Source organism: Piliocolobus tephrosceles, chromosome 15 (genome assembly GCF_002776525.5).
Source record: "Piliocolobus tephrosceles isolate RC106 chromosome 15, ASM277652v3, whole genome shotgun sequence".
Taxonomy (NCBI): domain Eukaryota; kingdom Metazoa; phylum Chordata; class Mammalia; order Primates; family Cercopithecidae; genus Piliocolobus; species Piliocolobus tephrosceles.
Window position 1 is genome coordinate 19,075,939 of NC_045448.1, and position 24,205 is coordinate 19,100,143.

At 41.0% G+C, this 24,205-nt stretch overlaps 1 protein-coding gene across 1 annotated transcript in view; it reads right to left on the minus strand.

Annotated features, from left to right (window-relative positions):
• Positions 1-24,205, minus strand: part of OSR1 (odd-skipped related transcription factor 1) — a 114,641-nt gene that overhangs the window by 84,833 nt on the left and 5,603 nt on the right. The window contains exon 2 of the mRNA XM_026454693.1: positions 16,649-16,745. The gene's annotated coding sequence lies outside the window, so the exon portion shown is untranslated. The remainder of the gene's footprint in view (positions 1-16,648; positions 16,746-24,205) is intronic.

Below are 24,205 nucleotides of genomic sequence, written 5' to 3' on the forward strand. Positions count from 1 at the left end.
CAAGGCAAGCAGATGGGCCTCCAATCCTGGTGAAAGCAGCCTAAGATATCTATGGATGGACAAGCCATTTTATTTTAAAGCCACTCACAGCAGTTATTTGAAATTAACATTTGTTTGCTCTGGTATCGGTGTGTATTAGTCCGTTCTCACATGCTATAGAGAACTACCTGAGGCTGGGTAATTTATGGAGAAAAGAGGTTTAATTGACTCACAGTTCCACAGGCTGTACATGGCGGAAGGTGAAGGGGAAGCAAGCACATCTTTACATGTTGTAGCAGGAGAGAGAGAGAGCAAAGGGAGCAGTATCACACACTTTTAAACAACCAGATCTTAAGAGAACTCACTCACTGTCATGAGGACAGCAAGGGGGAAATCCATCCCCATGATCCAATCACCTCCTACCAGACCCCTCTTCCAACACTGAAGATCATAATACAACATGAGATTTGGGTGGGGACACAGAGCCAAACCACATCACCATGTAGTTGCTAGAGATGGGAAGTCTAGAACACAAGAAAAGGAACATCGGGGCATATTTTCTTCATTTTTTGGTTTTCCCCTGCTTTCCTGGTCTTGCTTCCCTCACTCATCCTCCACGAAACTGACAAGTAATACAAAACACTATCTCAATGTGTCATCCCTCACAGAGTTGTCCACAGCTCCACAGCTCCTCAAATCTTCAGCATAAAGTCCTCATGAGGTTGCTTTAGATGGCAATACCAGCTTCTTTTTTGCTGCTCCCTTACCCCACCCTCTGCCTCAGTCACTAAATATCCTTTCATGAAAGATCCACTGGGTTCTTAAAATTTCTTCTATCAAGATGCATTTTTTAAATGTTTGTCTTTCTGGCTAGATGATGAGCACTGTACTGGGGACAGCAACTTCCATCTCTGTGTCTCCACACCCAGCACCTTGCAAGTAGAACGTGCTCAGTAAAGGTGTATTGATTTCATTATTCATAAGGGCAGGAAATATGCCATATTCCTTTTTTGATCCTCTAGGTAATAAGTTCTCAAAAGTAGTTTATGAATAAGGGAAAAAATCATAAAATGTTATGTCCCCAACTGAAAGAAAGTATTTGTGCTTTGTCCTCAGACATATGCACATCCAAAGACAATGATTCCAACATGGGCCTTGTCTTTAAAGAATTCATTGTGCCCTGCAGTTCCCAGACAGCTGCCCGCCGCCTGTTACTTGTGTTCCATCCCTTCAGGCCTGAGGCACTGCTGCCTCCTCCTCCATTTTTGACTTCAGGCTGTTACACGCTGCCCTGCAAGCTTCCTCCACTCCAAGTGGCACCAAAGCAGGAATGAGCTCCAGTTTGGAGATACTGGCTCTACAGACAGGAGCCACTGGGAAAGCTCGCTAATGTTTTCAGCTGGGTTTATAGCTCTAACCCACGGATGACACAGGCCTCTGGAAGGCCTCCACATTTCTCATACATTTCCATGAGAACAAGCCTTCATTATTGTCTCATCAAAGTAGCCCCAGCAGTGGTGGGGCAGGGGGTGGGGAAGTGGGAACATATAAAATAAGGTATGAGGGTGGAGGTTAAAAAGGAAAGCCACTTTACTTTCATATTTTAATTCTGCCTTCCCCAGCCCAGAACATTCACTTTGCAATAGATGTGATGGGCTGACATGTGTGTATGAAACTTAGTGAGGCTCACTGGTATTTCCCTAAAATTATCAATAATTGTCTCCCAGGAAGCAGTGGACTTTAGCCAGGATGTGGCATGGCCTCCAAAGTTTGCTATCAGTCGTTTCCATGGAAGCCTGCATTTGTCAAAGGGCCACCGGCACACCCAATAGACACATTCTGGCAGGTTTGTGAATTGCTACGACATATAAAGGCAGGTCTGGCTTGAATTCCTAGGCTCCAGCTCCTCTGTGGAGCTCTGGTCACACTCACGACACAAACCATCTGGAGCCTCACTCTGGCACTGTGTTATTTACTCACAGTCCAGGTGGAATTAGAGCCATAACTCACTGCCGTCCACCCCTCTTCTCTGTGGACAGCACCATACCTCATCTCAGCACTTGCTCCCTTGCCATCCATCAGCCATTCCAATTTGGGAATCACTTGCCAAAGTGGATGTTTTTCTTTGGAGATTATTGTTATAAATTAACGTTTTAAATTTTGGGACCAGTTCATCATTTTGGGAGACGTTTTGCCTTTTTTCCCTTATTCTCACCTGTCTCAGACTTAGGAAGTGTGAGACACTCACTTATGCTGCTCTAGTTTTCCCTTCCTCACTTCATAAAGAACTGTGGTAACCAATAGACCATATGTCCCAACCCCTTTTGCTTCTCTGGGATGTCATCACCAAACAAACAAATAAACCAAAAATGAAAAACTCTTACCAGCTCAAGGTCTTCAATGAAGAAAGCCACTGCTAGTCAGTTAACCTTGAGCACATTACCAAATCTCTCTGTGCTTCAAGTCCCTCAGGATGAGGCAGAATAAAGCTAAGTCTTGACAATTGTACTGGGCAGTACTAGGCCATAGTGAAGGAAGGACTGGCCTTCTGTTTGGGCAAAAGAGGGAAAGGCAGCAGGCCGTGTCTGAGAATTGGAAGATTATAAGGAGTTTGCTGTGGCTGAAATCTAGAGCACAGGTGGTGGAGTGGAAAAAGATGAAACTGAAGAGGTGTGGGGGAGTCAGATGATGAAATCCCTTGAATACTTTCTAAAGAAGCTTGGATATGTTCTTCAAAGTGATATTCCTATCAGTCGTTTAAGGTTATAAGAAAAAGAGTCATCGGTTTCGAATTCATTTTTAGAGATATCATTGTCAGAAATGTGGAGATTGGATTGAAGAGATACAGAAGTAAAGGGTAAAGGTTCCAAAAGTAAAAGTAAAGACCCCAGTTAGGGACTATGGCAGCTGGGCAGGTGAAGATGAATGGTTGCCTGAACCAAGGTAGTATAGGAGACCCAGAAGAGAGGACATATGTAAGAGGTTTTTAGTGCGGTCACAGGGAGTGAGGAAAATGAATGGCTCAAATAAACTTTCCAGTTTACTTGAAACTTGGAAAACTGGATGAACAGCAATGCCACTCACCAACGTAGGGAAAATAGGAAGTTTTTCAGGGAAGGGGGATGAGGAAAAGAAATTTGGTCTGAGGCTATTTTGAGTAAGTGCCCATGGAATACTCAAGAGGGGTTTTAAGTAGTATCTTAGTATGTTTTGTGCTGCTATAACAGAATACCACAGACTGGGTAATGTATAATAAACAGACACTTATTGGCTCTCAATTCTGAAAGCCGGGAAGTTCAATATCAAGGTGCTGATGAGAGACTTGCTGTGACATCACAAGACGGAAAGGCAAAGAGAAGGCAATGGAGATGCTGCAGAGCTCTTTTATCGGAAACCCACTACTGTGATAACGGCATTGATCCATTAATGGGAGATGAGCCCTCATGGCCTAATCACCTCATAAGGGTCCCATTCCTGAATATTGTTACAACGGCAATTAAATTTTAACATGAGTCTGGGAGGAGACAAGCATTCAAATCATAGTAAGTAGGCAGGAGAATTTTCAGGGAAAAGTCTGAACTGGAAAATGGAGTTGAGAGTCATTGGTGTGTACAATATACAGAACTTGAAGACACAGTAAGATGAGATCATCCAGAGGGCACATGTGGGATGAGAGGAAAGGTCTGCAGTTGAGACCCTGGGTAATCACTAACTAAAGGCAGACAGAGTTTAAAGAACAAAATGGCCACTGTGTCAACAGCAACACAGACAGGAGTCTGGTAGGGCAGAAACAGGAATGAAGTGGGCTGGGGAATGAATTCTTCAAGAAAGCAAATGAGGACAGTGAATGTGTCTCTCAGGAGGCTCAAAGCAGAGACACACGGCCAAGGGAGATTGTTGGTTGGCTTGTGGGCTATTGTTGTGTTTTTAATAGCTTTCATTTTGGAATAATTTTAGATTTACAGAGAAGTTGCCTAGACAATGCCATTATTCACATTGTTAACATCTCTCATTACCACAGTACATTATCAAAACTAAGAAACCAACATGATACAGTACTATTAACAGGATTCCATGCTTTATTTGACTTTCACCAGCTTTTTATCAAAGGTGTTTTTTCAGTTCTAAGATCCAATCCAGAGTACCACATTGCATTTAGTTGTCATATTTCCCCAATATCCTCTGGTCCATCTTTCTTTGATTTTTATGACCTTAACAGGCTGGAGGAGCACTGACCAGGCAGCCTCCAGAATGTCTTCTAATATGAGTTTTACTCATGTTGAGACTGGTGTTATGGGTTTTGGGAAAGAATGCTATAGAAATGTCCTTCTTATCACATCGTATCAATAAACATGATATCCACATGACAACATTGATGATGTTAACTTAAATCCCTTGGCTAATTTCTCCAAGGATTGTAAAGTCACTCCTTTTTCCTTACCCTGCTCTCTGCTCTTTGAAAGTGACTCACTAAGTCTAGCCCACACCCAGGTATGAGAGTGGAGCTGAGGGTGGGAAATAAGCTTCACTTTTTCTTTTGTTTTTAAGATGACAAACATCTCCCCAATTCAGCCTATAGTCTTCATTGTCTTCTTTATCTTAAAATTGCAAAATTTGACATCTCCAGCACACAGTAGAATACTTGATAATATGACATTTGATTTTGTTCATCTGTTATTTCGCATGTGTTATTCAGGGCTCTAGGCAAAACAGCTTAATAAACAGCCTAGTGCTCATACTATACTCCTTCCTTTCTTCAACCGTTTTGATTGCCATGTCCTATCATTTTTACCAACTACATATCTCTTAAACTCTGTCACAGGTGATCATTGAAAAAAGCTTTGCCAGATCAACTGACTCCTAAGTTCCTTATCTTTTCTTCCAGGTAGAATCTCATCCTCATCCCTGACTCCTAGTATATACAGAAGGACAGCAATAGAAATACGACTCCCTGAAGGTGTTCTCTGATATGGTTTGGCTGTGTCCCCACCCAAATCTCATCTTGAATTGTAGCTCCCATAATTCCCTTGTGTTGTGGGAGGGACCTGGTGGGAGATAACTGAGTCATGGGGCAGTATCCCCCATACAGTTCTCATGGTAGTGAATACGTCTCACAAAATCTGTTGATTTTATATGGGGTTTCCCTTTTCACTCGGCTCTCATTCTCTTTTGTCTGCCACCATGTAAGATGTGCCTTTTGCCTTCTGCCATGATTGTGAGGTCTCAAGCCACATGGAGCTCTGAGTCCATTAAACCTCTTTTTCTTTAAAAATTACCCAGTCTCAGCCAGGCACGGTGGCTCAAGCCTGTAATCCCAGCACTTTGGGAGGCCGAGGCGGGCAGATCATGAGGTCAGGAAATCGAGACCATCCTGGCTAACACGGTGAAACCCCATCTCTACTAAAAATACAAAAAATGAGCCAGGCATGGGGGCGGGCGCCTGTAGTCCCAGCTACTCAGGAGACTGAGGCAGAAAAATGGCAGGAACCCGGGAGGCGGAGCTTGCAGTGAGCCGAGATGGCACCACTGCACTCCAGCCTGGGCAACAGAGCGAGACTCCGTCTCAAAAAAAAAAAAAAAAAAAAAAAAAAAAATTACCCAGTCTCAGGTATGTCTTTATCAGCAGTGTGAGAACGGACTAATACATTCTCTGTACCTATGGCCAGTCTCTAGTGTGTTAAACAGGATACAGAGTGAAAGCATAATGCAGCACATGAACCTAAATGTTCCTTTCTCAATTGCTCTTCAATTCGTAGGCCCAAAAGCCTCTGTTTTGGCTTCAAAGCTTAGAGTTTATCCTGAAGAAACAGCTCATAAAATGTCCCATTCCTGATGTTTTTCACAGAAAATCCCCAGAAATATGTGTTTGAACAAGAATCTTCTCTTTTCCCCATGACTATGCTTGCAGGGTAGCTGAGAGGTCAGGAAAAGACAAGCAAGATAACTGGTTCCAGAATCTTTTCTGCCACTAACCTACTATGGGAACCCGGGTAGTCATTCCAACTTCCATACCTTAAGTACGGCATTGGTAAAATGAAGGGTTTGAGCTGGCTGATCTTAGCTCATTCAATTCAGTCCACCAGCTGCCTTATTAAGTGGCTTCCACTTGATTCCATTTCTGAGATTTCTCTGTTATAGTCATAGAACATTGTGATTGGCTTTGGGAATGTTGTGGGGGAAGCCATATCCCAGGAGAGTCACCTGGAAAAGGAATTAGGGCTATGCAGGTTACATTCCATTCCAACTTGGTGAATTGCATGAGATAAATGTGAGGAATCCCAGAGGAAAGAAGGGGCTCCTAACCTCTTGAGAGACACTGCATGCTTCTTCCCAGAGGGCTAGAGACTTGGCAGCCCTCAGTTGCCTTCAGCCTTATCCCATCAAGTGGAGTTAGCTTGTGTTGAGCTCGCATGACAGATGGCTCTTTGGGCCTCCAGAGTGCACGTCAGCCATCACCAGATTGTCAAACTGCAAACAAAAACCATTCATTGCCCTCATCTCCTCTCTTGATTTCTTCCTAGCTTTGTAATATTTAAAGCAGAAGATAAGCCATAACTGTCAGAGGGTCTGCAATCTCCCACCTATATATGTAAACAATACTTTTCTGAACCTCAAAGATCAATGCATATGATTAAAGAATATTTTGCTATTCTTGACTGCATAGACAGTATAGGTAATGTAGTTTCAATACTGTTATTTTTTTTACATTACTTCAGGGGTTTCTAATCTCTTCTAAGAATTACCAAATAGAGTCAAAATGAGATTGTCTTAGAAAGTTTGGATGAAGGGCTGCCTTGCACATATTTACTCTTCTCCCTTTTCCTCTTACTGTTAGAGGATCCCTCCTGCAAAGAGCTAAAACACTTATAAGATGAAAGAAGAAAAGAGAAATGAGGAGAATATCTGGGCAAACTTGCTTTCAGGTTGAGGAGATAGCCAGCACCGTAGGATGAGAGGGACCTGGGATCGGACTTCCACCTCAGATGTTACATTTGCTGATATCTAAAATCCAACCATTAGAAATTCATTACTTCAACAGAAATGTTTATTCATAATTAAACAAAATCCCTCACAATGTCTAGACCCAAGGTTGTTTTCAATCACTGACACCTTCAGGCAAAGGCTTTGATATCAGGTGAGTGATTACTGGAGGAGTACAGCATCATGTGTCTGAGACAACAGAGGGAGCATAGGACCCAGATGCTCCCTAGTGGGGTGTCAGAGTGTGAGATCTTCTGGCTCCCTCTAATCCCAAAGAGAAAGAAAAAAACACATAGAAGGACATGGCCAGTGTCATGGTGGCAGTGGCATATGTCTTTATACACTGCAATGGGAGCAACTGGGCACCTCTCCCATTAGTCAAAAAAGCATGAACTGGGAATGCAGGGGCCTGAACTTTACTTAGAATTTCAACTATAGAGTCAGAAGGAAGGTAGCATAATCGCTACCATTTTTCCCAGCTTAAATGGTCTATGTTGACTTCAGATTAGCAGATATTTTCCCAAATTGACAGGAAAACTAGGAAAGAAAAGAGGAGGAAAGACTGGGATATAAGGAAGATGAAGAGGAAAAGAGAATTGGAGACGTAAATGTAGATGTAGTCTTGTTGAGACTGCCCATATGCGAAACATATACCTTCTCTAGTGGTTCCAGGAAACATTTCTCTTTCTCCTCTGTGCTTTACATTCCAATATAGTAAATCACATTCTACTGTGCCTTAGATTCTCTTAATAGCTTTAATTCCACTTGTGCCACAATTTACAAAATAATTGAATATCCATTGTTTTATTTGATCTCCCACCCCTCTAAAACAAGAGGAAGAAGAAGAAAAAGGAAACCTATGAATTTGGCAGGAATTCCTATTCCCTTTCCCAGGGAAAGATCCTGGGACTCAGTGATTTGCAAAAACTCTCATATATAGCACATCATGGGGTCAGCTGGACCCAGACTCCAGTCACCAGTCTTCATCCTTGACAGGTGCTCCTTTCTTAATAGCCAGTTCTGTGGAGCTATCAGGTTTCTTGAAGGTGTCTTCAAGCAAAGCCTGCTGAACGTGAATTTTATCTCCCTCACTGACTGTTCGAACTTCTACTCCAAAAGAGCATATAAAAATTAAGCTTAGAGTTAGCTTAGCTGCTTATATCATTGGTAGGACAGCAGTTTTCAAACTACACTTCTTACAGCCTTAGAGATCCCCCAAGCATCTCCTGAGCTTCTGGATGTTTTTGAGCTGTGCAGCTGGGTGCTTTAGGCTTTCCCCCAATTCCATCTGAGAAACTCCACTTTTATCTGCTTTATTTACTGGTCTCCCTGTAGGTATTAAGAAGTGTTTGAGAACCACTACAGGGCAGGTTGTAGTCTGTAGTGTTATTTCCAGCCTGAACCCAAGTTCCAGTTTCTTTACATGACATGCCAATAAATCTCTGCTTCATGGCCTCCCAATAGAAGAGGTAAGACAGAAGCAGCCCATTGGTCTTCAAGACATATTGTCATCTGTCACATCAGGATGCCCCTAGGGAGTCTTAAATCCAGAGAAACATGGGAGTAGTCATTTCACATCTTAAGAGCCTTTGATGAGCGAAACCTCATTACCACGTGTACACAGTAGCTGATATTTTACACAGACTAACTGGCCTGTTTTCATTCTTTTTAAATACCCAGAGGTATCCCACCTACATGAGGAGCTGAAGGCCTACAAACTGTGACTATAAAAAAAGTTTGCACACTACACAAGTGCTAAAGAGCACCTGAAACCACTTTGCGTCTATTTGTTTTGCCCCCTAATATGAACACTGGTATATTAGTGTTTCTTTTGAATTCCCCTGGGTTTGGATATTATACACCCAAGTTTTAGTTCAAATTGAGTTTTCACAGCTGGATTATAAACCAATGGAAATGTTGACCCAGCACCAACTATATCATTCCAAACAGGTGTTGCTTTAATTAGCTTTATCGTAAAACAAAAATTAAAAATTAAAGGAAAACATTTTAATGTGCCTAAGAGTTTCTTATGGTCTTAGAGGGAACTGGCAAATTGTTGAGGACTTTCAAGCCTTATCTCCTTTTCTCAGAGGTTCTCTGAAAAATTCAGCAACACTTCTGAAGCTACAATAACACACCAATGCTTTAAGAGGAGAAAACATCTGGCTACCCTGGCATTTTTGCCAGTGAAGGAGAAAGTTTTTAAATGAAGGGAGAGAGGCTTCAAAGTCCATTCCCCTAAGTCTTAGATGTCTTACCTCAGGCAGGGAGAAGACAGAAAGGTAAGGCTTGGGATGTTACTCCTAATCTGAAAGGAGATTATCACTATGTTCCATGCAAAGACAAAGAAGTTCTCTGCCATTTCAATTCAATGCAGAAAGCATGGCTACTGTGTACTTATTAGAAAGGTGGAAGAGAGGTTGCAGAACTCCTACCCCCAAGATGTATTCAAGCTCATTGTCTCACACATAGAACAAATTAAACTTGTGTTTGAATTAGTTCAGGTGTGTCAACCTTTCAGCCAGAAAGCACAAACTTCCTCTGGATGTTTAGGATGACTTTCTGGAAGAGGAAGCTGAGTGAGAGGCTAGGTTAGGAGACTGACTGCGTAGAAAGGAGGCAGCGGAACAGCTCAGGCTGTTGTCTACCGTGCCATCCATTGTTCTCTACCGTGAAGGCCCACAATTCTTCTGAAGCAACTTCCTTCTCCGATGCCTCTCTTCTCTGCTCTTCTGGGGTGTGTGTGTGTGTGTGTGTGTGTGCGCGCACGCGAACCAACCCCACCCCACTAAGAGAAAGAATCTGATTGGTTACCAGTCACCATTCAACATGGGGCACCTCTATCAGGCAGTTGTTGCACCACGATTCCTAACAAGCTGTTGCTCCAGCCTATAGAGCAGCAGCACTGTCCAACAGAAATATAATGCCAGTGACAAATAAAAGCAACATATGTAATTTTTAATTTTCTAGTAACTACTTTAAGAAAGTAAACCGAAAAAGGTGAAACTAACTGTAATAACATTTCATCTAACCCAGCATATCTAAATTTATATTTTAACATGTGTTGAGTAAAAAAAAAAAAAAATAGTAATATGTTTTACTTCTTTTTTAAATACTAAGTATTTGAAATCCTGTGTGTATTTTATACTTGGACCATATATTAATTCAGATTAGCCACATTTCCAGTGCTCAATAGCCACATTTCCAGTACTCAATAGCCACATGTGGCTAGTGCCTATTACACAGAACAGTATATTAAGTTGTTCCTGGCCAGAGGACTAACCTTTAGTTGCAACCAATATTGGTTAGAATAACAGGATCAAATGATATAATATGCTGAGAGAACTACCCCCTTTTTCTTCATGAAAGGTATTAAGGGCAAGAAGTGCATTCAGGGTCCCACAATCCATTCTCCTGCTTGTCCAAAGATGGTGTCAGTAGGTCTCCACCATCAATTAATATAAATAGGCTTCTTCCTAAGCTGTACTGGTACTTTTATTCTGGTCTTCTCTATTAATAGACTAGAGACTACCTTTGTCTTTCTCCTATTTCCCAGTGATCCAGTAATTACTTTTACTTTAACAGCATTGAGTCTAGTTTTTATGTCACTGCCAAAGTTACCTTCAGCCATTTTTAATAACCCACATTCTCATACACATACATGCACCCAGGCTCATGTACACTTATTTCCATAAAGCTTGTGATATATTTACCATATTTTATAAGACTTATGACCATAAAAGATTATTCAATAAATTTTATCTCCTCTTATATACACTTTACTTAGTACATACCTCTATGGCAGCATTTATTACTATTATGGTAGAGATGTGTTTATTCATTTCCCCTTCCAGATAACGCACTCAATAAAGTCACTCTTAAATTCCCAAGGCTTAGCAAAGTATCTGGCACATAAATACTAATAAATATGTGATGGTTGAATAAATAAATGAATTATTATATTCTTATTTATCTTGAAAATTCTCAATTGAACCTGATTATAAATGGATAAAGATTTTAGAATGAAGAAAAATTTAAAAGTACATATAAAACTTTGCATAATCATCTGTATAATCTTTTTACCCTAATTATTTTGCTTTAGAGAAGGAACTACAAGCTTTGCTTCAAAATAGAATAGGCTCAAAAGGGAACCAAGGTGTGCAATATGGAGTAACAAGAGCACCACTGAATAAAGAATAAGGCGTTCTCCTCTCAGGCATTACAATTAATTTGCTCTATGAATGTAAATAAGTCCCTATGTTGTGTTATATTTAATGTTAAAATTAAAGCAATCTGGTTAGTTGATTAGAAAAGTCCTGTCTATGTCTAACTTTCTATGATTATAGAAATTCAAAAGTTGCAGATGAATAACACTTAAAAACAATCTGAGTCAAGGCTTTTATTATTTGCAATGGGAAAGATCTTAATTGATAATGGAGTATTTGATGCTTTGCTCTGCTATTACTTGTTTATGTCTACATCTCAAATTAGACTAAATTCTTCACAGCAAAGACATTATCTTGGTATAATTAACAGGTGAAACAGAGAATAGCACAGGCTGGATTTGAATAAATGTTTGACTATGAATACATGCATGAGTAACAATTACCCATATCGAATACACAGGATTGCCTTTGCTAAACAGTTAAAAGCAGGTGGGATGATGGCCCCTATTTGCGCTATCTTTGTTTCAGACTTAAAGTCCGAATACAAATAAAAAGTTCTAACACTCCCACTTTGTGTCATATAGGCAGGAAGTTCTTCCAATATATTTATAATTTATTGAGAAAGACATATTGATGTCTTCCATCATGATTGTGAATTTACATATATGTCCTTGTTCTCACTCATAAGTGAGAGTTGAACAATGAGAACACATGGACACAGGGAGGGGAACATCACACTGAGGCCTGTCAGGAGGTGGGGGGAAAGGGGACGGAGAGCATTAGGACAAATACCTAACGCATGTGGGGCTTAAAACCTAGACAATGGGTTGATAGGTGCAGCAAACCACCATGGCACATGTATATCTATGTAACAAACCTGCACGTTCAGCATACATTCTTTAAATTCCATCAAATTTATTGTTGTGCCATAATAGTGGATTAATCATTTTATTATTTTTTTTTTTTATTTTTTATTTTTGAGACAGAGTCTCGCTCTGTCGCCCAGGCTGGAGTGCAGTGGCGCGATGTCGGCTCACTGCAAGCTCCGCCTCCCAGGTTTATGCCATTCTCCTGCCTCAGCCTCCGGAGTAGCTGGGACTACAGGCGCCCGCCACCTCGCCCGGCTAGTTTTTTGTATTTTTTTAGTAGAGACAGGGTTTCACCGTGTTTGCCAGGATGGTCTCGATCTCCTGACCTCGTGATCCGCCCGTCTCCGCCTCCCAAAGTGCTGGGATTACAGGCTTGAGCCACCGCGCCTGGCAGATTAATCATTTTATCAGTAAGAAATGGATTTATCTGTGTAATGCTTCTTGCCTTAGAGAAGATTAGTAATAGTGTAGCCACATCATCTTTCTTTTGATTAAGGTTTGCATCAGAGGTGTAAAAGTTAAAACAACAAAGTTTTAACACTCAGAATTTCTGAATGTTTCACAACATTGCAAGCCCTTAATAGCTGGCTCTAGTATACTACTGGTTTGCCTAATGCAGCTTTTCCATACTTTTACTTTCAACAATTTTGTCTTCTTATGTTTAAAGTGCATCTCCTTTGAGCAGTATATGGTTGGACTTTTTCCAAAATCTAGCTTAATCTTTTTTTGTTTTGTTTTCTCAAGGAAAAGTCTTACTCTGTCACCTAGGCTGGAGTGCAGCAGCATAATCATAGCTCACTGTAGCCTTGACCTCTGCGGCTCAAGTGATCCTTCCACCTCAGTCTCTCAAGTAGTTGGAACTACATATGCATACCATTATGCCCACCTAATTTGTTATTTCACTTTTGTAGAGATGGGGTCTTGCTATGCTGCCCAGGCTGGTCTTGAACTCCTTGGCTCAACTGATCCTCTTGCCTCAGCCTCCCAAAGTGCTGGGATTACAGGTGTGAGCCTCTAGGCTACTTTAGTCTTTTAATTAGGATATATAGGCCATTTACATTTAATTGAACTACTAAAATATTTAGGTTTATATTAATATCTATTTTTTCATCTGTCACATTAATTTTGTTCCCTTTTTCTCCTTTGTTGGCCTTTCTTTGGCTTAATCAAGTATTCCCTATTACCTATTACTGCTTCTAGTAGTTCATTAAATAAACATTCATTTAGTTTTGTTTTGGTGGTTATCTTGAAGACTACAGCGTGTATTTTTTATTTATTAGAAACTAATACAAATTTGTGCCTCTACCCCTTCACTGATGTGGAAAGAGCCTTGGAAACCTTGAACTTTTGAACATTGAGATTTAAAAGGCCCTGTATCTGAGGCCCTCCAAGACTATCCCAAGTTTTTATTATTCACTAGGAGGATTCACAGAACTCAGAATATAGTTATGCTAATAGCTATGATTGATTACAGCAAAATGATACAAAACAAAATAAGCAAAGGAAAAATGTACATATAGCAGAGTTCAGAGGGAACCAGACACAAACTTCCAAGAGATCTTTCGCAGTGGAATTATACAAGAAGTGCTTAATTCCTGTAGCAACAAGTTGTGACAACACTTGTCAAATGCTTGTCTACCAGGAAAGATTATTAGAGACCTACCACCCAGGATACTTATTAAATATTGGTCATATAGACAACTTCTGTCTAGCATGTACCAAAATTTCAGACTTCCAGAAGGAAACCAGGTGTTCAGCATAAACCATATGGTTCACACAAACTCTTTACACACAGTGAGCCACTCCTATTGGCTCAGGAAATGGTGGGAACCCTCCTCAAATCCAAGTTTCCAGATGCAGAGCCAACCTTGCAAGCAGGCCTTTCTACTGATAGCAGTCTAAGGACTGTTATACTAGTTTTTCTATTGCACAACCCTCTGTATCCTTCCTGTTATTGTTAACATGTATTTTATTTCTAAATACACTGTAAATCTCATTAAATATTATTGTTTTCTAGTATCAATATTAATTTAGATTTACCCATATATTTAACTCTTCTATTGTTCTTCATTTCTCCTTGCATTTTCTGTGTTTCTGACAGAAAGGTTCCCTTAAGTATTTCCTGCAGGGAAATGAGTAGGGAATGAGTTCTCTCAGCTTTTGTCAGGAATGCCTTTATTTGTTATTTGTTTTTGAGTATTATTTTTTTACTGGCTATAGAATTCTGACAGCTTTTATTTTGTTTCAGCACTTTAGAGATATCATTCCATTGTCACATAGTTCCCTTCATTTCTGTTGAGAAGTGAACTGTTAGTCTTAAAGTTGCTCTTTCAAAAGTAACATATATTTTTTCCCCTTTGGTTATATTTATGATTTTCTCTTTATTTTTTGACAGTTTTACTCTGATATGCCTAGGTTTTGGATTTGCAGTGCTTCTTGAATAAATTCTCAGCCATTTTTCTTCAAGTATTGCCTCTGCCCCATTCTCTAATTATGCTACGTTTAGACTAATGACTCTCAATTTGGAAAATTTTGTCCCTAGGACAAAATATCCATAAAACAAACAATTATTTGGCTCAAAATGCCAATAGTGCAGAGGTTCAGAAACTCTGTGTTAGATTTTTCACCAAATTTTATGTGTCTCTGACATTATTTTCTCTAATTCTTATGCTTTTTTGTCTTCATGCTTCCCTGTGAATATTTTCTACTAACCTATCTTCTAGTTTACTGAGCTCTTCTTTAGCTCTGTCTAATCTGCTGTTCACCTATTTCTTAATATCAGATATTAAAACTTTATTCCTAAAATTTTCCATTTGATTATTTTATATAGATTCTAATTCTATAATGAAATTGTTCATATTGCCATCTATTTTATTAAACATTAATTAAAAGTATTTTTAAACTTATATCTAATAATTTGAATATCTGGGTTACGTATCTCTTTATCTTATTTATTGATCTTGTTTCTTAGAATGCCTAATCATTTTTTATTGAATGTCAGAGATTGTGTATGAAAATTTTTAATGCTTTGAATAATGCAGTATTCTTTTGGGGGGGATTCGGCCTCTCTTCTGAAGGCAGGAGGAGACAGATGGTCTCAATCTAATCATAGATGGAACTGACTTGAGACGATTTACATCACTGGAAAACTTGGTCTACCTCTGCTTGTAGAATATAACCTTCCACTGGTCCCAGCTCAGAGCCTGAAGTGTCTGCAATGACTCCTCCTCTTTTTCAAGTTTTAAACCCAATTTTTAAAAAATTTCTTGGCACCATGTGACTGCCAAAGACTCTGCTCTGCTTTTCAGTTGTTACTGTTTAGCTTTGCAGCCCCTTGCCCTATATTGCTTAATTATCAAACGCCCAGAGAATAAAAATGGTGCCAAATATCAGGCTCCCTTTTCTGTACCTTTCTTCTCTCCAGGATTTTAGCCCTCACATTTTAGCTGTCTTGGAAATCCAGAATTCCAACATTTTGTTCCCTAGACCTTAACATTGCCTAAAGCTGTACCACTTCTCTGCCCATTAGAAGTGCTCGTCTGATGGGCTAATGCGAAGGTTGCAGATACTAGCATGAAAACACTCTTGGCAGGCCCAAACAAACTGAAGCTGGGAAAGCATGAAGACAGAAGGCTAATGCTTGTATGTCTGAGACAAGATTGTCCCAATGACTTTTTAAAATAATCTCAAAAGAAATTCTTTCATGTCCTTTAAGCATCTCATGCTTTTTATGACCTACATTTTGCATGCATGCACATATTTCTACGACCAGATTTAACACTAGAAATTCTTTAGGACTGCAGCAATTCAGATAAAATGTTCTCAGAAGAACACTTGCCTAGTAACGGCATCTCCACCAATGAACTGATGCCAATTCCAGCTTTGAGCCTACAGAACCAATAAAAGTCTTTCTAACTAGCTTATGTAAACCTCTCCCTTTTTGCCAAATAAAAGCTTCCTCTTACCTTCTCCTCTTCAGGTGTACCTGAGACTTGCCATAGCTGTGCATCCCAGGTTATAATCCCCTTTGCTTACTCTTGAATAAAATCATTAAATTAAGAGGTAAGTTTTTGTTTTGTTTTGTTGTTTTTGAAACTGAGTCTTTCTCTGTCAGTGGTGCGATTTTGGCTCACTGCAACCTCTGCCTCCTGGGTTCAAAGGATTCTCCTGCCTCAGTCTCCCGAGTAGTTGGGATTACAGGCACATGCCACCACACCCCGCTAATTTTTTGTATTTTTAGCAGAGACAGGGTTTCACCATGTTGGCCAGGCTAGTCCCTTGACCTCAAGTGATCCCCCCACCTCGGCCTCCCAAAGTTCTGGGATTACAGGCCTGAGCCACCGCGCCCAGCCCTAAGAGATAGTTTTCTCTGATATTTTTTTTGAGGCTGACACTTATCCCATACTAAAAATTGTCAAATGTCCTGACTAGAAAAACAGCATGTTCACCTCACTGAGCTTTCTTTCTTCCAGTATCTGGCCCCTCAAGTCCTTGTGTTAGTAGTGCCATCATGCCTTTAGACACTTAAAAAAATCAGCCTTCTCTTCTGGTTGTTTCTGGCAGGAGTTTTAAGTCTGCCACAAACTACTGCATCATAGCCAGAAGTATAAGTCTATATTTAGAAATTAGGTTAGACATAAGGAAAATACTTACGTATTTTTCTGTGACTATTATTGGATGCTACACTGAGTCATCAAAGGTAGAAGTAGTCTCCTGCCCCGTTTAAAAGCTGGAGGAACTTCCCAGGGACCTGCAATAAGTAAAGAGGCATGTATCATAGGGAGGGGTGCAGAAGGAGGGTCAGCAACACAAAATAATTTTTCATGATTTCTTGTGACTCTACGGATCTCTCAATTCCGCTAATACTTGAACATTCAGAACGTGAACACAACATGTGTTTTATTCCCACAGTTCTCATTTTGGTTTGCACATAATGCAGAGATAGACAATTGCAACCTAAAGTAGAAGAATGAAAATATAAGGGCTCTATGTTTGCATAATATTTCCAGTTTGATCACAGTCATGAAATACAGTATATCTGTACTTTTTACTTTAAATCCCATGAGTGGTTTAAATTTTTTTTAAAAAACACGTTTTCAGAATAAGGAGATTTTAAAAAGATTTCATATAGTCTAGGAATTTCAACTAAGGTTTTCCAGCAACACCACACTCATACCACCTCAGGCATTTGCCAATCTGTTATAAAAGAAAAACCCTACGTGTAGTCACATACAGTCATTGAAAGAGCCTTAAGCATACTTCCTGTGTAAATTGAGTGTGCATAATAAGTGGGAAGTGAATGGTACATGTGTGAAATCTTGGTTATTCAGTTTAAGGCCCAGCGAGATTATTAACATAACTTTGCAGGCTCTGCGCAGCATAGTCAATGATGACCATTTCCCTGAGATGGATTCAGGTGGAGGGAACCCTGCCAGGAGGAGGCCTGAACACTGCAGGGGCAGCAGCCTGCTTGCTTTTTGAAGCAGCTTGCTGCCTGGCATTACTGGGGCTGGGGGTGCAGGGGAGACAACAGGCACTTCTGTAAAAGTGGTTCCAGTGTGTGGTAGGAGACTTTTTTCTCCATCTCCACCTCTCTGGTCCATCTCTTTTAGATGAGCCCTGAGCCCCGAGCCTGTGGGCTTAGGATTTGTGAGGATAATTTGTAAGGGAGCTTGATGTGGTACTAACAACCCTGAACTGTGGATTCTGACGCCCTTAGCTAATTATCTGACTTTGGGTTAGTCCTTCCCCTTCTTTGCCTGATTGTTCTCTATCCTAAACGAAGGGGTATGAGTGAATGATCTTAACAATCGCATGCAGCCGAAACAGCCTTGGGTTCAGGACTCCCTTTGGACAGTTAAAGACTCAGAGTGGCAGGAAAGCCATCTGATTACTTCAGTGGAGTCTGCTCTGTGACGAACTTCTCAACAGGACTGAGCTTTTAGCTTTTCTTCAGCCTTCCGCCATTCAGCATTTTGCCCTGGAGATACAGATAGAGTTCTATGTCTTGTGCATTTCTTTTTTTTTTTTTTTTCTCATTTCACCACATAAGGCTGAGCATAACTGAAAACATAACTCATTATCTACTCAACATCAAAATGTATGTTAAAATTCTTATAACGCAGCCGGGCACGGTGGATCAAGCCTGTAACCCCAGCACTTTGGGAGGCCGAGGTGGGTGGATCACGAGGTCAGGAGATCGAGACCATCCTGGCTAACACGGTGAAACTCCGTCTCTACTAAAAATACAAAAACTTAGCCGGGCGTGGTGGCGGGCGCCTGTAGTCCCAGCTACTCAGGGGGCTGAGGCAGGAGAATGGCGTGAACCCAGGAGGTGGAGTTTGCAGTGAGTTGAGATCACACCACTGCACTCCAGCCTGGGCAACAGAGCGAGACTCTGTCTCAAAAAAAAAAAAAAAAATTCTTACAATGGTCATTTTAAAAATTATCTTTCTGTAACACATGCAAAACTGAGCTCCCCAGTGTTCCAGTTCAACATACAATCAATTCAGAAGAGATTGCAAACTATTTTGATTATTTATTGAAGTCTGAGAAAATGGCAAAGAGATATTAAATGCAACATATAGGAAACAATTCTTCAAAATTTGCTTTAAATCATTATCTTTCCAAAGTTTTGCCAATCACAGCATGGTGAAAACAGAGAAAACCTGTTTTCTCACTGTTTCCTTACTGCCAAAAGTGCTCCTAAAATTTAACTCTCAGTGGATCTCACCTTCCTCTAGCTTTCTGCCATCTTTTCACATTTCTGGGTCTCTGCTTTCCCCCAACTATTTGCCCTTCCATAATGTAAATCAATTCAGCTTGTCTTAGTTTCATTTCAGTCCTCTTTTTACCAGTTATCCACACTGATACCACAAACTCCAGGGCCTCGGAGACATAGTAGAACTCTCCTTTAGAAGTCTATGCTTGTTTGCTGGGGGTGGAATGGGGGTCAGAGGTGGGAACTAGGGTCCAAATATATTCTTCTTAAAGCCCTTTAAAACTATCTGTCATAGGGTGGGCAATGTGGTGCATACCTATAATCCCAGCACTTTGGGAGGCCAAGGTGGGCAGGTCACTTGCACCCAGGAGTTCAAGAGCAATGTGGGCAACATGGTGAAACACTGTCTCTACAAAAAATACAAATATTAGCTGGGCATTGGTGGTGCATGCCTGTAGTCCCAGCTACTTTGGAGGCTGAGATGGGAGGATCACTTGAGCCCAAGAGTTCAAGGCTGCAGTGAGCCATGATCATGCCACTGCACTTCAGCCTGGGCAACAGAGTAAGACCCTGTCTCAAAAAATATATCTACCTGTCTATCATATTTGTGTTATGACAGTTCATTAATAGTTTTTTAAAAAGCTACAAGGTAACAAAAATTCTTTTTGGCCACACTTTACTATTTGTTTCCTTATAAAATCCACTTTTAGCAAAGAACCCTGCTAAATCAGTTTAGCAAGAACCCTCACCTTCAATATCTCATCACCCTGGATATGTGTTCAGTTTCTTCATCCTCCATCCACCTTCCGCAGGTGATGTCTGATCACCCTGACCTGTCTTCAGCAAGAATTCTCGTAAGTCAATTTAGCCACAGGCCCCCTTACCCCTGATGTTTCCTCTTGGGGATGTTCTATCCTCTGACCTCCACCCTGCTCCTTGGCTATAAACTTCCACTTGCCCATGCTGCATTTGGAATTGAACCCAAGACCCCACTGCAGTGGTCCCTGTGATGATCACAATGGTGCTAGTCTTACTTGGCTTTAACAGTGTCATTGAATCATGTTTTTTAGCAAAGCCACAGACCAGTACAGGTCCATGGCCTGTTAGGAACTGGGCTGCATAGCAGGAGGTGAGCAGTGGGCAAGTGAGCACGACTGCCGGTGCTCTGCCTCCTGTCAGATCAGCAGAGGCATTAGATTCTTATAGGAGCGGGAAGCCTGTTGTGAACTGTGCATGCGAGGGATCCAAGTTGCGTGCTCCTTATGGGAATCTAATGCCTGATAATCTGAGGTGGATCAGCTTCATCCCCCAAACTATCCCCCTCACCCTGCAACTGCCCCCAGTCCATGGAAAAATGTTCTTCCATGAAACCAGTCCCTGGAGTCAAAAAGGGTGGGGCCTGCTGCATTATGGAACTCAGGTGCAGAAAGGTTAATTGACTTGCCCAAGTACTTACACTGATAGGGTTATAATTCGACTCTAGGTATTTTCATTTCAAATTTCAAAAATTTACCACTTCACTGAACTTCCCCTAACTTTATTATTTTTCTTTTCACATGCACACAAACATACATGGATGTGTGAGCATGCTCGTGCAAGCATGCACACACACACACACAGACAGAAACTAACTGAAACACAGCCAGATATTATTCCATATGTTCAGAGTGTTCTCTCTCTCTATATATATATATATACACACACACACATACACACACAATCATGTATTAAATAAACAAAATCCACATAGCCTCTCAGTTTCTGTTTCTAGAAGAAGCCCTGACCTTATAACAGAATAAACACTACTGCTGGGTCAGAGAAATGGAGCTAGCCTCATGTTTCCCCCTGCACTGATGTGCTTTGTTTTTTAAAGCAATTTCCATTTACATTACTATTATTTTCATTGTCTTGATCATCCAAACCTCAAAGGAAAGAGGCTAATGATATTCCCCTAGCCCCCACTCCTCACACTCATGCTGAGAATGGAAGCAGCTCAGATTGACTGAATTGACTCTGCAAACCCTTCAGGAACATTAATGGAGTTGCTACTATAAACAGCTGGAGTTGCCATTTGCATCTCACTCTGTCTTCCTTTTTTTCCTTAAAAAAATTCTTTTTAGAAAAGCACCCACAACACCCTGGGGGAATTTTCCGGGACAAGCTGCAGGTGCTATGGATATTTTCATTTAATAATCATTCCTGCAATTCAGCACATTTGTAATCCATGTGGTAAACTCTGACTTACATTTCTCCCAGTGGACGCTGGCCAGATGCAGAAACCAAAGAGCTTGGTGCCGGTACTGCCTCTTCCCTCTTTTATAGTTTGTGCATTTGGATGTGTTTAGCAAGATCTGCGAGTGCAGGGTAAGGAATGTGCTGTGCTTAAAAGACCCTTTTGTTGACATTAAGCAATCATAAATACATGCAGCACTTATACTCCTTGCCTTTAGTGTGGAGTGCTTTAATTGGATGGTCTTCTCATGTGATATCATAAAGAACATACGCATATTTGTGGCAGTTCCATTGGATCTTGAAGAAGTGAGGCACATACAGAGCAGCACATTCCTAACATCTATGGATTGCCTCATATATGTCACCACATCTTCCCACCAGGCTTGCTTTCCCTACACTCCAAGATGGTAACTTCCCAATCTGTCCAAATTCTATTTGGAATCCTCCTGGACTGTGTAAATGTCAAGGCCAGTTTCCTTTCCATGTGAACAGCTTTGAAAGGAGAACTGCATGCCTTACTCCCTCATAAATACAAGCCAGAGCATCCTCTTTTTTTTTTCTTTTTTTAAGAGGAGGAGGGAATGAAAGGGGGTGTTTGGCCAAAAGTTAAAAAAGAAATCCCTTTTCAAGAATGACGTTCTCCTTATTTTCACCACATAAACAAAATGTTTAAGCCTGCACAGAGCCAGGTTTCAAATAGTGGAGTTTTCTGGATAAGTCATTCTGCTGCTGCGCTAAGATAAAATTTCTTAAGGCAGCAAACTCCATCGGGGGGCAAACGTCACCACCTGCACGCTGGGAGAGGGTACAGTCATGGCCCTGGGAGAAAACAGATGGTGTCCTCAAAGGAATAACACAAGAGATGTTAATAGGGACTGTGTTCATGAGTGTGAAGAGAGTTAAGGGAACCAGTAAAGAATGGGAGCTCTCAGACAGGAGCAGTGGCTCATGCCTGTAATCCCGGTACTTTGGGAGGCCAAGGCGGGCGGATCATCTGAGGTCCGGAGTTCGAGACCAGCCTGACCAAAATGGAGAAACCCCGTCTCTACTAAAAATACAAAAATTAGCCGGCCGTGGTGGCACATGCCTGTAATTCCAGGGGAAATACTGGGAACGCCAAGGCAGCAGAATTGCTTGAACCTGGGAGGCGGAGGTTGTAGTGAACTGAGATCACATCTCAAAAAAAAAAAAAAAAAAAAAAAAAGAACAGGCTTTCTCTAGGACAAAATGAAGTAGAAAGCAGGACGATTTCAGGCATAAGTTTCCAAACTCCTTTTTCTTTCCTGCTCCCAACCCCTTACTGGTGCCTCCCATTGGCCAAAACCAACCAGTAGCCAGAGGTCAAGGAAGTGGGTGTCCAGAGGGGTAGAGCGGCAGACAAGCTGGCAGCAGGAATGAGGCTTCAGTCACTGAGTACTCCTGCTCATCTACATAAGGTCAATCACATCTATTTTTCACAGCAACGCTATGAGGCAGTTGTAAGTTGCATAGGACAGACAGGGAAACAAAGGTAGGAAAAAGAAAGTAACTTGCTCAACCTCACATAGTTAGATGATGGAGTTTCCAATGAAAGAATTGCTAGGCGTCTGCGTAGAAGGTGACTGACAGGGCTTAAACAAGCATGGTCTACCAGAAACCTGGCAATTCTTTCATTGGAAAGGTCCATTTAGGTCTGGAAATCTTCAGTCTCAGGTTGTGAAACATTATCCACATCAGATGGTTCATGGATTTCAGATAGACAGGAATGAGAGTTCAGATATTGAGAGATGTCAGGCCATCTAAAAAAAGAAAAAAAAAGCTATGTACATCTATTTAGTGTCTTAGTGTAGATAGCAATAATTCAGATAATGAGAATTTAGATAACAAAGGCTATCAGGCAACCTGAAACAGTAGAAATACATTCAGAAGAAAAGCAAGAGCCTCTGGAAACACTCTCATACACAATAATCACAAGCTCAGATATTCACAAAAACCTCTGGGACAGTACCTACCCTGAATTCATGCCTTCATTACCTTGCCCTGGGAAACTATATGCGGTTTCAGTTGTATGGATTTTGAGGATGGTGTAGGAAACTGTATTTATTTCTTGTTCAGTACAGAAAATTATTACAAACTTTAAAATCACAGCATAAAATCATATGTTTGCAAAAAAAAAAGGATTTGTTCACTGTTCTTAAGTCATGTCCTTTTCATGCTTATACATCTCTTGTCATCATTGATTCTAAAACACACACTTTTTTAAAAAACCTTTGAACTACTCTGTAATATAAAGCATCTTACAGTTGATAGTGTGATAGTGTTTACTTGACAGTATTTGTTCTTTTTACTGGTATATAAAATCATATTGTGTCTTTCAACTGATAGCTACTTAGATTTGATAGAATATGGTATTATTGGTGCAGGTTAATTAGCAGGCATTTTGCTCCTCTTTGCACTGGGGTTGTGGTGAGCCCAACCAAAGGGGTGGTGTCTGGACTGGGCTCATTCTTGTTTCTTTTCACTCTCTCAGGCCAACCTGGAGCTCTGGCCGAGCCTGGGGTTCAATGAGTTGATTCTGGTGTGGGAGCAGCTAGGGTTGGCTCAGAGCTTTGGGGTGTCATGCAGGGAGAAAGGAAAGTGAGTCTCTTTGGTGAATGTGGCCTTAAGAATCAAAAAGTCAGTCTGAAATCCTAAATATGGTGGAGGTGGAAACAGGCAGTGATTGAGTGGGACAGAGTGATTAGAGCAAAATGCACAGTAAAGGAATTGCATCTCAGGTCAAGTGCAGGCAGCAGAGGCACATGTTTGAGAGAGGGAGGACCCCAGAAAGCAAGCCAGTAGAGGGGTCGCCTTCTCCTATGACCTGCAGTCCTTCTTCTTAACAATCTTCTTTTGATCTCAACTTTGAACCAGTTGCTAAAATGAAGAGAGATTCTGAAAATATGTTCTCCTTCTGTGTTTTTTTTTTTTTCAGTCTCCATTATATCACCAGGAACACATCTGATAAAATGGAGATGAACCCTGAAAACAGCTGCTTCTCATGGTTTCTTCTGGTGAGGTAAGGGACCCCTTGGTGATGGAGGTAGAAGATCAATTGATGCCCAATAGCCCTGGCTCAGGCGTGTGCCATACAGGGTGAGTCTGTCACTGGTGCCAGGCTCCTCCTAAGCCCTCTGATTTCCCTTTGGTACTGGGGGTCCATATTTGTTGGTCCGGGGTTTCCATAACAAAATACAGTACTACAGATTGAGTTGCTTAAACAATAGAAGTTTGCTTTC